Here is a 13,807-nt window from a genome sequence, read left to right as displayed (position 1 = left end):
CTAGGAACACCAGATACAGAACTCAGTACTTAACATAAGTGCACAGCGCAAGTCTGACTTTTACAATGCAATTGGACAATTTATAGTGGATGATATTATAGAGTAGAAAAAAATAAACCTACAGCAGCCAAAGGACACTGAAATAGAAAAAATATAAAAGTTGTCCAACAAATGACAGTGACCACCATGACTAAAAGCATATAATTCTTTAATTAGGATAAGTGCTTTCACACATATAGTGCTTCATCAGATCCATACAAAAGTAAAAAACTTAGTCCTTAAATACAAAATACATCCAATAAAAACATTTCAATTAATGATGCAATGCCCTGTTCTTGAGGGCTGGTTTTAAAGGGAAAACATTATTCAAACCCAGTGTTTATCAGCCTGTCTAGTGGCAATACAGTTCATTTCAGCCACTTCAGTCTTATTAGTTAAATCACCCCCTCATATACTACATTCAACAATCTGTATTACCAAGAAAGTAAAAGCGTTGTCTTTGTTATCAGCTATATGCTTAGCCAGAGCATTCAACAAATTACTTTTTTTTAATGTCACCCCTATGTTGCAAGATTCTCTCTTTTAACATTCTATTAGTTTTACCTATATAAATGAACAAAAAAATTTGCAGCTAGCTAAATAAACAAAATTACATGTTCTACAACCAGCATAGAAATCAAAAGTAAAGCTGCATCCAGGTACAGGATATTAAAACTATTAGTACCCTATTATAGATGAGCAAGCCTTGCAATTTCTGCAAGGAAATGTACCCATTTTAATAGATCTAGTCACCTTGTTCATATTAGAATTGTAACACAACTGTCGTTTAAGAGAAAGATTCATTTTAAAGGTAAACTGGAGTTCAACATTTAAAATCCCTTTCAATCTATCATCAGATAATAAAACAGGCCAATTTTTGTTAATAATGTCACATATCTTATAGATATTACTGCTATAAGTCAAGGGTATCCTGTCCAGATTCTTACGTTTAGATCTATCACTAGGGCTCAAGCCTCTATCAGCAGTTCATCTGAAGTAGGGTCTACCCATAGTTGAACAAAGATGTGTGGCTTCGTTTATGGCATTCACTACATCGGCATCCTTGTAACCTCTCTCCAAAAAATCATTACATAGCATATCATTGGCTTGAACATATTCTTTATCATCCGTATGTAACCTGGACATATGCAAAAATTGGCCATTGGTAAGATTTCTAAAGACATATGTGGGATGCATGCTAGTACAATGTAATAAAGCATTTCTTCTACACTCTTTTCTAATGAGCTGTCTATGAAGCCTTCATGTAAAAATAACTTCAGATCAAGAAATTCTATATTGGAATCAGAGCATTTAAGCAAAAACTTAAAGCAACTGCTGTGTTGCTCCATATAGGTGACAAAACACTTTAGTAAGTCTTCAGTTCCTCTCCATAAAATAAAAATATTGTCCACAAATCATTTATATAATAAAAGGTGTGTACTAACAATGTGATCACCTTAGACAACATTTCTTTCCCAATTCGCCAGCACTATGTTTGCGTAACTATTTGTGCATGCTGTCCCCATTGCCACACCAAGTTTCTGCTTATTAAAACAACGTTCAAATGTAAAAATATTGTTGTCAAGTACTAATTCTTATAAAATATCCAACAATTCTATGTGTGAGGGCAATGCCATATCATTCATTTTCATAAATTCTTTCACAGATTCAATGCCAAAATCATTGGGTATAACTGTAAGCAAACTATATATATCTAAAGTAACAAGTAGTACATCAGAGTTCAGCATACCATGCACAGTATTAAACTCACATAGAGAACATAAAAAATCTCTAGTATCCTTAATTACAGCAACCGCTCAAGTTAAATACTCGTTCAATTGAGTCTCAATATAAATATATATAAACACTGTGACCCACCCACGTCCCAAAACAGTAGGGTGCATGGATGGATCTACAGGCTGTTTGTGTATTTTTTGGCAGGCCATGTATCACAGGGATGCATGGCTTGTCATCTAACATGAAATCATACATCTCCTTCATTATTCTATTCATCATTAAGAACTCGTATAAAAAACTATGCACATTCTTAATAGTACGATTTACATCAAATGATGAAATAATTTCATACGTCATAGAATCATTCATCTCATTCATACTTGCAATATACTAAGAATAATCTAAAAGAACTATTGCAGCACCTTTATGGATGATATCATAATTGGATATTTGAGAGAAGATGTTAAGAGGCCTGTATGAACTGGATGGCTAGCCATTTACGACTGTCAAGATATTAAAGTTCTACTTGTTACCAGATTTATGAGTGCGCGAATTATAGTATTTTTGTGTTTTCAGCGTGCATGTATACTTAAAGAGACAGCTTTACAAAATATATGCATACAGTTGCCCACTACAAGTATTAGACAATATGATTGTGTATTGTCAATATAAAGATGTACATGGTATGTAAGAAAGCATTTTCTTCTGTTATTTCTGTAGTGCAGTTGATATATTTGGGAACAAGTAGTGAGAGATCAAGTATCAAGTGCATGGGTGCAGGTAACACATGACTACAGTGTGAATATGTATTCTGCCCTTAAAAATGCCTTTCCTTTGGTTGTGTTTTTACATGTACTTCAATGGGATGGAAACTAAGTGAGCAGTAGACATAAGTACAGCATGGTAATGTGCACTTATAACTACTTTCCATAGTGCATCTCTGAGCAGCGGGTTTGCCCATGGGAGGTACATATTTAAGGACTTCTACTTGAACAGTACTTATCCATATTGACTATAGTAGATACAGCTAACAGATACTATGGTGTTCATAAATAGTTTATATCAAAAATGTTGTGTCATAAGTTGTCTAACCTTGAAAAGTATTTATAATGCTTTCCCTGTATGTGCATAGTTAAGTAATACGCAAACATGGACCTCTGCTTCATTGATAAACTTATGAGAGTTTTATTGGTTTGCTTATGTCTGCACAAACATGCAAATAGGAGACAAGTTGTAATCAGCACTTTGGATAGTGCTGAGTGTAAGAAATGCACCTGCTGCCACAGAGTCAGCTAAGCATCAGGTGGGTTTCTTACACACCTGAAGCTTAGCTGGCTCTGTGGCAGCAGGTATATGTGCATTGGGGTATTTATTTTGAGCATGGTTAATCCAGGGATCAAAGCCAGCTGTATATAATACTTTTAAATATGTACACATAAGGTAATGAAATAATTATTTATTCTACTTTCACTGAGGCTACCTTAGTGCAGTGTGTTTAAGCAGCATTGCTGAGAGGTAATCACACCACTGAATAACCAGTTGCTTGACACTGGTGCACAATGCTAAACTCCCCACAAACACAGAGAAAAAAAGTGAAGGGCTTCATTGAGTTATTTTCACTTATGTGTGTGGCATATGATTCTATTTTTTGACCAGATTAAAGCTGTTGAAATGGGGTAGAGAGGAAAGTAGTGAAAAGGGGGAAAGCAGGGGAAGAACAAAGGGAAAGCAATATAGAAATGTGCAGGAGGGAGGTAGGAAAGAAGCATAGGTATCCACTTCAACAGTGTACAATGAAAATAAGCAGAGAATTTGGACTGTTACCTCAACAAAGAGGAGTGAATACAGCACAATCATGTTGTATAGCCAATCAGACTGAATCAAGCATGTAGAGAAGACTCATGTGAAGTGTAGAGCTATGTATGGGACGGTTTTCTTTGTGTGGGACAGGTGCCCATTTTTTTATTTTTTAGTTCAGTAAAAGAGGAATGTTGGATAAGGGACATAGGTATTTCTGGGTCAGGTAAGTAGGGTAGGTGAGGAAGCAGATGCCAACAAACAGGACAAACAAGTCACGACACAGGGATGGTGAGGGACACAACAGGTTGGGGGATATCCTGATTGAGAATAGGGAGGGGACATTGGATGTACATGACCATCAAACATGGGGATAGTGAGAATCTAGTCCTTACCCACAGAACTGTTAGCACAGTCTCCTTACTCTGCTGGCTGTTGGAGTGCTTGACATCTTTATGTACCACAGTAGAAAGCATCCTCTTAATCTGGCGTCGGCATGCACCAATTATACTGTGCAAGACCCTATGCACCAAACCTGGCATCTCCTGGCAGGTGACCAAATCCCCACCTCCACGACTGCTCCCAGAGGGCACCACTGCACCAGCTGCCAGGGTAGTGCTACCTGATGTGGAGGCAAGGAATTGCAGATGGAGCAGTGGCAGTACTGCCAGGTTGGGTCCCAGATCTGCTGACCATCGGTGCAGGTGCCGGTGGAGTGGAAGCAGGCTGAGCAGCAGTGCTTGGCCTTCCTCCCTGTGCTGTAAAACATTTTGTGAGTTGTCAGAAACTGATGACATCAAAACATTGTGACCAAACATAAAAATAAAAAAGAGATAAAGGTTGTGGTGGGAGAGAAAAAAATCGATAATTAGTACCATCATATGTGACATACAATGACTTATTAAAATATAAAGAATTTATTTCTACTTTTATATTTAAATACACTTCTTAACAATACAAACTATAACTGACTGCTCAAAGTAATCCTTACAATATGCATATATACATATATTGCACATATGCTTGGTTAAATAATACAGATTAAGTTAACAGCAAGGCATTTATGCCACTTCTGTAGAAATTATTATGTAATATTTTAAATGATTTTACTATATATTTTTTACTTGTGTCATTTGAACCCGCAATGCCTGACTACAGTATTAGGACTGACTCCAACAGCTGGCTTGTGCTGCAGAAGGAAGCATGCATGCTTGATTTTACAATTTCAATATGCATGCTTAATTTGCTACTACTGTAAAGAAGAGAAATACTTTAGAAAATATAATACTTATGTTGTGCTGCATACATATCCGTTACCTCCCTCTGAGATTCTAAATGCTGAGCATAGGCTTACCTGTTCACAATTATCTCCTAGTTGGCTGTGGAATAAAAAGAAGAGGACAAGAGAAGAGCATTATGCCTGCCAGTCTTGCCTATATGCAGATGTCTATCTAGTTTAAATTCTCTTTATCTGTATACTTACACAAATGCCAGATGTCAGCAGTCCTAAACACAGCCAGACACTGGTTCAGTGTACCCTGCTTGCACCTTTTGAGGTCATTCAAATGACTCCTGCACTGTTCTGCAGAGTGTGGAATGCCAGTCACAGCGGAGACAGCCTTGGCCAGACTATTCCATTGTATAAGGGAGCTGGTATAATGGTATAATCCCCCCGCAAGAGCCTTCAGCTGTGGCACTTTAAAAGGAGTCCAATAAAGATTATGGACTCCTTGACACCCCACCTTTAAGCCTTAAATTGGGTACTTTCCCTTCTACCTCCAGACATGTCTGCTCAGAGAAAACAGCAACAGTTAAGAGTGTTTTCCCGCCAATTTGTATTATCACATTTACTACTAGTGTGCCAACCGGAATAACTATACAGTTGGAAGTTGTGCCAGATATGTGAGTCATGGAAACTGCCTGGTTGCCACATTCAGGATGATTCCCTTAGCATTATACATGACCTGGCAGTTAATGGAGTGGATGCCCCTTCTATTTATGTACACCCTTCCCTGTTCCCTGGGTGGTGCTTTGATTTCTACATGAGTTCAGTCTATGGCATCCATGACATCAGGGTAGTGTACTACAGGGCACAATTTCTGCATAGTTGTAGATCTGTCCCCAGGTATATGTGAAAATGTATGTAGTCACTGGCATGTTGTAACAACATTCATGAACTGATGAAGAATCCTGGATGCTGATACCTGCAACATCCCCAGCATGTCCCCTCTTGGTCTCTGGAAGGTTCCTGCAGTTAATATTCTAAGTGCTGCATATACATTAGTCTCCACTGGCATTGGTTACACTTGGTTTGCTCTTGCTTTCAGCTGAGGACGACAGAGATTGCAGAGTTTCTGTAGTGTGTCTCTATCCATCTTTTAGCATTCTACAATTTCCACATTATGCAGACCGTGGAAAATTAAATGAGGTCTAAACACCCTTCTCCTTCTTGGCCAAGATCTATCAGCAGCAGCATGGACTTGCGTCTGTTGCACATACACATAAATAAGAGCAACAGCTAACATAGTTTCTGTATAGAGAAGTTTCCATGGCTGTATTCCAATAGTTTTTGGAATTCACAGGCAAAACCTACACTGAGTATACACAATTGTTTTATAGCTTCTTGAATTGCCCCTCCATCTTGGATTGGTTGATTAGCATACAATTCAGCTACTTATACTGTAATTAGCATGCAGATCTACATGGTGTGTAGAGCCACCTACTGAATCCAAAGCAGTGTACTATCACACATGGTCTTAGCAGAACATGTAGGCTTTATTCAATCCTCACAATTATCTTTTCATTTTACTCCCCTTTGCATGTCTCACGTTTTGTTTCTGAATGGCCACCACCCTCTCAATTTATTTTTCTTGTCTAGGTTGCTCACCCTGTGCAAAAGATTTACCTTTAATTTCCCTTTTGTCCTTACTTACAGATAACTATTATGTAGAGTATTGTCTTGTATGAAGTTTCTGACTTCAATTGTATTTAGAACTCTGACCATATATTGATTCTCCTTGTATAAGGATCCTGTTAAAATCTTTCCTGTTATTTCAATTTTCTTTCTCAACACCCACCTGCTGGTTAGAATTTACCATTTCTGAGGATTTCTGTTTAGTTTGACACAAGTTTAGAACTGGAAGTGGAATATGTTCCACACTTCCAAACTTCATTGCCTTGGAATATATCATTTTAGTGAGTCCTATATTTTCTTCAGTTCTACTAGTCACACCATCTGCTTGCTTAGCTAAAGTTTCACTCTGCAATGACTCTTGGTTTTCCAATATCTAGTTAAGGCTTTTTTAGACACTATTAACACTAAAGACAGCAAGAAACCCTACATGGTATGCTAAGACTGTGTGGGCTTTGTTCCAAGACATGCACATTTGTATTCAGTAAGTGGTTCTGCATGGTGTGTTGAGCTGCACGACCATGGCAAACACCATGGCATGATAACTACAGCATGAGCAGCTGAATTGTATGCTAATCAACCAATCCAAGATGGAGGAGCTATTCAACAAGCTATAAAGCAATCATGTAGACTCAGTGCTGGTTTTCCCTGTGAATTCCAAAACCTATTGTAATATAGCCACTGAAGGAGTCTGCACAGAAAGAATATTAGGGGCTGCTGTTGCTTTAATTCATGTGTATGTGCAACAGGCTGAAGTCTATGCTGCTGCTGCTAATAGACCAAGGCCAAGAAGGAGAAGAGTTTTCAGATCCCAGTTAACTTATCACAATCTGCATGAGGCTGAAATTGTAGAGCACTACAGGGTTGATAGAGGCATACTACAGGCAGTCTGCAACCTCTGTCATCCTTAACTCTGACCCAGGGCAAACTGATGGGAACCAATACCTGCGGAGATGAGTTTTAGTTACAGGAACCTTTTTCAGAGACCAACAGGGGATGTGTTGGGGGTATCATAGGCATCAGCATCCAGGATCCTCCATTAATTCCTGAATTGTATGCTACAAGATGCTAGTGACCACATATATTTCCCTGTACTCCTGAGGATAGGGACAGAAATATGCAGGAGTTCTAACCTGTAACACACTATCCTGAAGTACTGGGTGACATAGATTGCACAAATGTAGACATTAAGGCACCACCCAAGGAACGAGGAAGGCTCTACATTAATAGAAAGGGCTTCTACTCTGTTAATTGCCAAGGCAGGTGTAATGCCAATGAAATCATTTTTAATGTGTGTGATGGCAACCCAAGCAGTTACCACGACTCACATATCTGTCACACCTTCCAAATGTATCAGATGTTCACTGGGGGGGATATCCCACAGGGTCATTTACTGGGAGATGCAGGTTATGCCCTGGAACCATGGCTGATGACAACTATCAGAAATGCACACACACCTGCATAAAAATGCCATAATGAAGCACGCACTCAAACCAGAAATATCATAGAGCATGTGTTTGTGCTGCTGAGGTTGCAGTTCTGGTGCCTAGATACATCTGGGGGAGCCCTGCAATAGAATCCAGGGGCATGTACTGAAATATTCACAGTATGTTCCATGCTGCACAACATCATCCTGAGAAATCAGCTTCAGCAGGATCATCAAGGGGAAGGGGATACACATTCCAACACCAATGGCAAGGTCACCACAGCCACATGGAGGTGAGGAGTTGGAGGGGGCAGCAGCTGCTGTGGGTATAGGCAGATGCAAACATGCTCAATATGCCCTTGATACATACTCACTCACCACCTAAGGGGCTAAAACCCCTACGCACATACATATAGTAGCATTGATGCCAGGCAACCCTCACAACCTTTACCTACCTTTACAAAAGAAATCTTGATGAGTGGATGGGAAATAAAAAGTTCACCCTGGGGATAACTCCAGTGGCTCTACTTAATAGAGGCACTGGAAACTAATGATGGCATGATACTAGGGTACTTCTATGGGATAGGCTTGTAAAGACTCCATGGCCATTGGCCAAGTCCACACCTATAAATCTATGAATTTATGTATTGGCTGTGTGCTGCTTGCATCAGACAGAGTCAGCCCTGAACTAAAACTGTTGCATGGTAAGTGTTGAACCTGGAGTGTATTGTGTAATAATATGAATGAGTGGTATATCCTTGCATGTAGTTACCTGGTAGTGTAAGCAAGTAAAAGGTGGGCGATTTGTACAGAAATAACCTTAACATGTGACAACAGAGACTTATTTGACATATATGTATTCATTAAGTAATAGGCCTCGGGGATCACATATTTACACATTCATACCTCTCAAAAGTACTGATGGTCACTGCATGCCCTCAGTTTAGCACCATACCTTTGTACTGGAAAATCATTAAAGAGAGAAGTTAGAAAGTAATGATACACATTTCAGTTCACACTTCACAACTCTTACAAGATCATTAACAATAAAGATGGAAATATTTTGATGCTATCAACTGTCTAACTTTGTAAGACCAATATAAGTCAAAGGTACAATTACTAATTTAACATCACAAATGCAGATATACTGAGCACTAAATCAGCTATGCACCCTTAGCATCAGATACAAAGCTTATGTATTCAGAAGATACAAAACAGGGATATGGCACAGTTTTCATCACTTGAACAGGATGTTTTGTGGGGGGAACAGGAAGCCAAGGCTGACACAGAAGGTTGGTGAGTGTATGTGAGTAAGAAAGAGAAGCAGTTAAACATTTGGATAAAGCAGCAAGTGGCCAGTGAGACAAAATGAGTTTTAAGTTTCACGGCTGAACCATGTAACTGTTGTGTGTGTGTGTGTCTGTATGGGTCTTCTAGGCAAAACTGGTGTGTGTCTGCATGAACATAGTCAAGCTCTGTGATAGCTCTATATCATAGTATGGCATTGCATGGTAGAGGTGGCAGTTCATCGCTGTCATACCTGACGACCACAACTAGCTCTGCCAGGATTTGCACTGGTACAGCCACACTCATGGTCAGATGCACTGCTGCTACCTGAACATGACTGATGTCTGTTGAATCAGCTCACCTCATGAGGACACCCAGGACCATGACCTCATGGCCTGTCACATCTGGGTGTTGACAGCTCAACCACTGATGGAGCATTGGAATTACTGCCACTATGGGAGCATGATCGGGCATGGCCATGTTGGCTAACAGCAGATAATGTAGCTGACCTATGCCCATGAGGATGCCGTCCCCCTCACAGCAGATGTTCCATCGCAGACTTCACTTGTTCCAATATGTCATTCATCCAATCCATTGAATCAGCAACATGGAGGAGGCAGTCACACACGTCAGCCTGTGCTACATCTACAACCCCAAGCATTTCTCTGGAAGACCTATGGGAATGTGCCTGTGTCTCCATGACAGCCCTAAACATATGTTGAGTGGCATTGAAAGAAATACCTGGATCAGGTGGAGGATGGACAGCAGGCCTCCTCCAAGCACCCCAACAACTGTCCTGTGTGGCACCTTGCCCACACTTTGGCTATGGCCAGAGTTGACAGGCACTGAAGCTGCAGTAATCACACTTCCCTAATCGAATGTCCTGCCCTCCACCTGTCCAATATATGAGGGCTCACTAGAATAGGAAGGAGTCGGACTACTGGCTGTGTCTGATGGAATTTCAGGGGATGGCTGTATATCAACCTCAGTGTTAGATTCAACCTCTTCACCCCCCCCCCCGACTGTGCTTCTGTTTGGCCATTATCATCATCAGAGTCTACTGATACTCTGACATCAGGTGGCAGAGGTTCCATACTTCTACTATCAGGATCACTTGTGATAATATGCAACAAACACAGGAAGATTTAATACCCACACTACTATACTCCAATATATGCTAACAAAATAACAGTGGTGCCACTATTAGACAGTACAGCAATATATACAACAGTCCTGACATCAACATCACACACTAAAACATTTGTTTAAATTGCTCATCAGTACTGACATAAAAATGTTAGTCTTACCATGTGCAGAGAATATTATTCTCCCTGCACCAGATGGTCCTGGAATAAGTTCAGCAAAAGGTAAGGACAACATAATCACAATTAAGAGTAACGCAGGGGGTAATACTTTTTTCCATTTATATGTCCATTAACTATACTTTCAACAAGGACGTGGATGGCAAGTCCAACCTAAGCCCATTTGTAATCAGTCAGAATGTTCTGTTAAGTATAGCAATCTTCAATCACCCAAAACATTTTCTTCTGAAACAGAACTAATGTATTGATTTAAATTGTTTTACTATACAACAGTATTTAATAATTGAGATACAAAAGCCTACCTGGAAGCTCCTCCTGGGACATGCTTTCTGTCCCTGAAACAGTAACACCAATGTCATGGACATGCACTTTTGCACTTTCCTGGGAGCTGTCTGGATCCCTGACAGTGGACAGGAACTCTTCATTTGCTGTTAGTGGTGACTCTGTAGCAGGCCACCTTGGTACCCATCCAAACATGGGCCACTGCAGCTGCTCTCCTTCATGCAGATGAGATCATTTCAGTGGCCCTGTGGTGCACCTGATCATATGTCCTGCTGTGGCCACCTACTACATTAACGTCTGCAACTATCTGCTGCCACATTTGCATTCTGCCTGACATATCTCCATGTCCATAAAACACTTGTTAAACAGATTTTTCTTAATTACGTTTCAGCATATGCAGTATATCACTGACAAAATGCAAGCCTACCTTCTTAAGTTCAATAATCTTCTGTGCAGATATAGCCCAAGGTAATAGCCTCTTTTCTGCATTCGCCACATAAACAAGTCTCCTCACCTTCAGTTTCCATAGTTACATGGTTGCCTTTATATAGTGTTAATTCAGGGTTCTCAGCACAGTGAAGATGCAAATCAGATGTGTACTCATTAGAATTGCTGAATCCAAAATACTTGGCTCTGTGTTTCAGATGCAAACATAGTACAGGTACTCTCTCAGTGCTTATTTTTAATGGATTGCAACCATGAATGATTACTGGTAAGAAGAAGGAAAGCACAACAGCAATGCAGGCTGCCCTACATCCAGTGGGGGTGTCAGGGTAAACTTATAAAATGGCAGATGTAATTTTGTCAAAGTTGGAAATGTAAGTATGTAAAGTAAAATGTAACATCCAACCTCCCCTTCATTTGTTGGCAATTGTATATTATATTATTGTCATTTAATATCCTCACACATTTTGAGGACAATGATGTAGAATGACTTGCAGACTGCATGTCTTAGAATATTGGTCAAATAAGAAAAGAATGAGCAAAAAGAGAGAGGTAAGACAGAGATGAATATTTGCAGGCAATACTCATAACTGGTTGTGTGATCACTCAGTGCACTACATCCATAATTAATACATGTATAAATAATTGTTACATTGTTTCGTATTACTGTAGATGATGTTGCAGTTGTTTGTATGCAAAATGGTTTCAGTTCCTTGCTCCAAAGGTGTTTGTGTAGCAAAGAAGGATAAGGCACCCTTACTGTATTTTGAAGGTTCATTGGAGTGATAGTTCAAATCCAGACCTATGTAGAAATATTTCATGTGTACTAATGTTTTGTAGTGTGTATGTCATAGATTGCTTTTCCTCATTTCAACTACTTTTCCCTTTTTTTTTTGTTTTTGTGGCGGGCAGGTATTTTCATTGGTTGACAAAGTTACATTCATTTATGCAGATATAGATACAAACTCTCTATTTTCATTGGTTAACAGTGTTACATTCATTTTGTATAGAAATGGACCTATGGGAGGAGACTGGTCACATTATAACCAGCCCTTTCACAAGTAAGCTTCATCAGACCTACCTATTAATCAAATGTGCAGGTAACTAACACTCAGTTGAAAAGTAATTAAATTGTGGTTTCTATATTACGACCAAACTTATATCAGCATTAACCCAAGGAACGTTGACCAGGGTTAAATAATAGGACCAGACTATTTGGTGCCAGAATCTTAAACATCTTAAAAAATCTTAAAAAAATTATTAAACAGGTTTTGGTATCCGTAGTTACATAAATGAATGTAACTCTGTCAACCAATGAAAATAGTTTTTATATCCATATTTACATATTCCTAATGTGCAGATGCTGTACAAAGTATAAATACCCCGACTGTCTGTGAAGTAGTAGTTACAAGACAACTGAAGTAAAACGAAGAGTGACTTTTGCCACAGCACTCAACTACCTATGTTGGACCTGCTTCAAAAAATAAAGCTTTTGAAAACCAAAAGGAAGACTATAGTAGTTGTATTCAACTTTTGAAATAGGAAAATATGACATTGTAGATCAAAGACTAGGTTTATTCTCTTAAATTGACTTGGAAGCTTGTCCAGCTAGACTGAGTCCATCAGTTGGTTATTTTTTAATCTCAGAATTAGAAATGGTTGAATCTTCCAAGGTTCAACTTTAGGAAAAAATAACGCTAGGAAAATGAATATTTTATTTATGCACTTACAGTACTCTATGAGAGCAGTCAGTGCCCTCACTAATATGTAGATGCACTTCCATATAATTAAAATCTTAGCAGCCCACTTAAAATAATCTGGAGAATGCTGCTTATTGTTAAACAAAAGTGATCAAATGTTTTTGCCCAAATTCAAAATGTTTTATACTTAGACTCTATTTTTCCAGTATACTTTTTCTTGAAAATACTACCCTAAATCTGAATAAATTGAATTTTGTTATCAAAGTTAAAATGGCAATGCTTTTACTTCCAACTTCAGCATTTTTCTATGGGTGCCACAATTTAATAACCATCTTAGCCTCTGTGAGATACACCAAGAAAGGTACTTGAGCTCCTATTTTGTCAAAAATCAAAAATTTAATTTTAATTCAGTATAACATTTAGCCAGGAGTCTATTTTCCACACTAAACCCTGTAACTACTGAATAACATAAAATACACCCCCCCCCCTTTAGAATCACATTCAGAGTTTGGCCTCATTACAGTATTCTGTGAGGCTTTTTAGTTGTTTTAGTCACATTTCTCTGAGTCTATAAATCTGGCTCATTTGCATAGCTCTTGGCTCAGTTCCGCAGAGTTCAAATGCTTAGGTTCCTTTCTTGTGCTTTCAGAGTATTTGGCTTGCATCTGGTGCCATCCAGCTTAAGATTAGTTCTTTAAATTAAAATATTGCATGATTTACGGTATTTCAAAATTACTGCATTGTTTTGTGCTCCTTATTGTTGGCTTGCCTGCCTTAGAATCCCTTTGTAATTACTAGGTGTAACTAATTGTTTGATGTGTTGCTGGTGCCTTTTCACTTTTGGTTGACTAAAGTGTGACTA

Source organism: Protopterus annectens, chromosome 6.part0 (genome assembly GCF_019279795.1).
Source record: "Protopterus annectens isolate FY-2018-M chromosome 6.part0, PAN1.0, whole genome shotgun sequence".
NCBI classification, from domain to species: domain Eukaryota; kingdom Metazoa; phylum Chordata; order Ceratodontiformes; family Protopteridae; genus Protopterus; species Protopterus annectens.
This window is presented reverse-complemented; position numbering follows the sequence as displayed.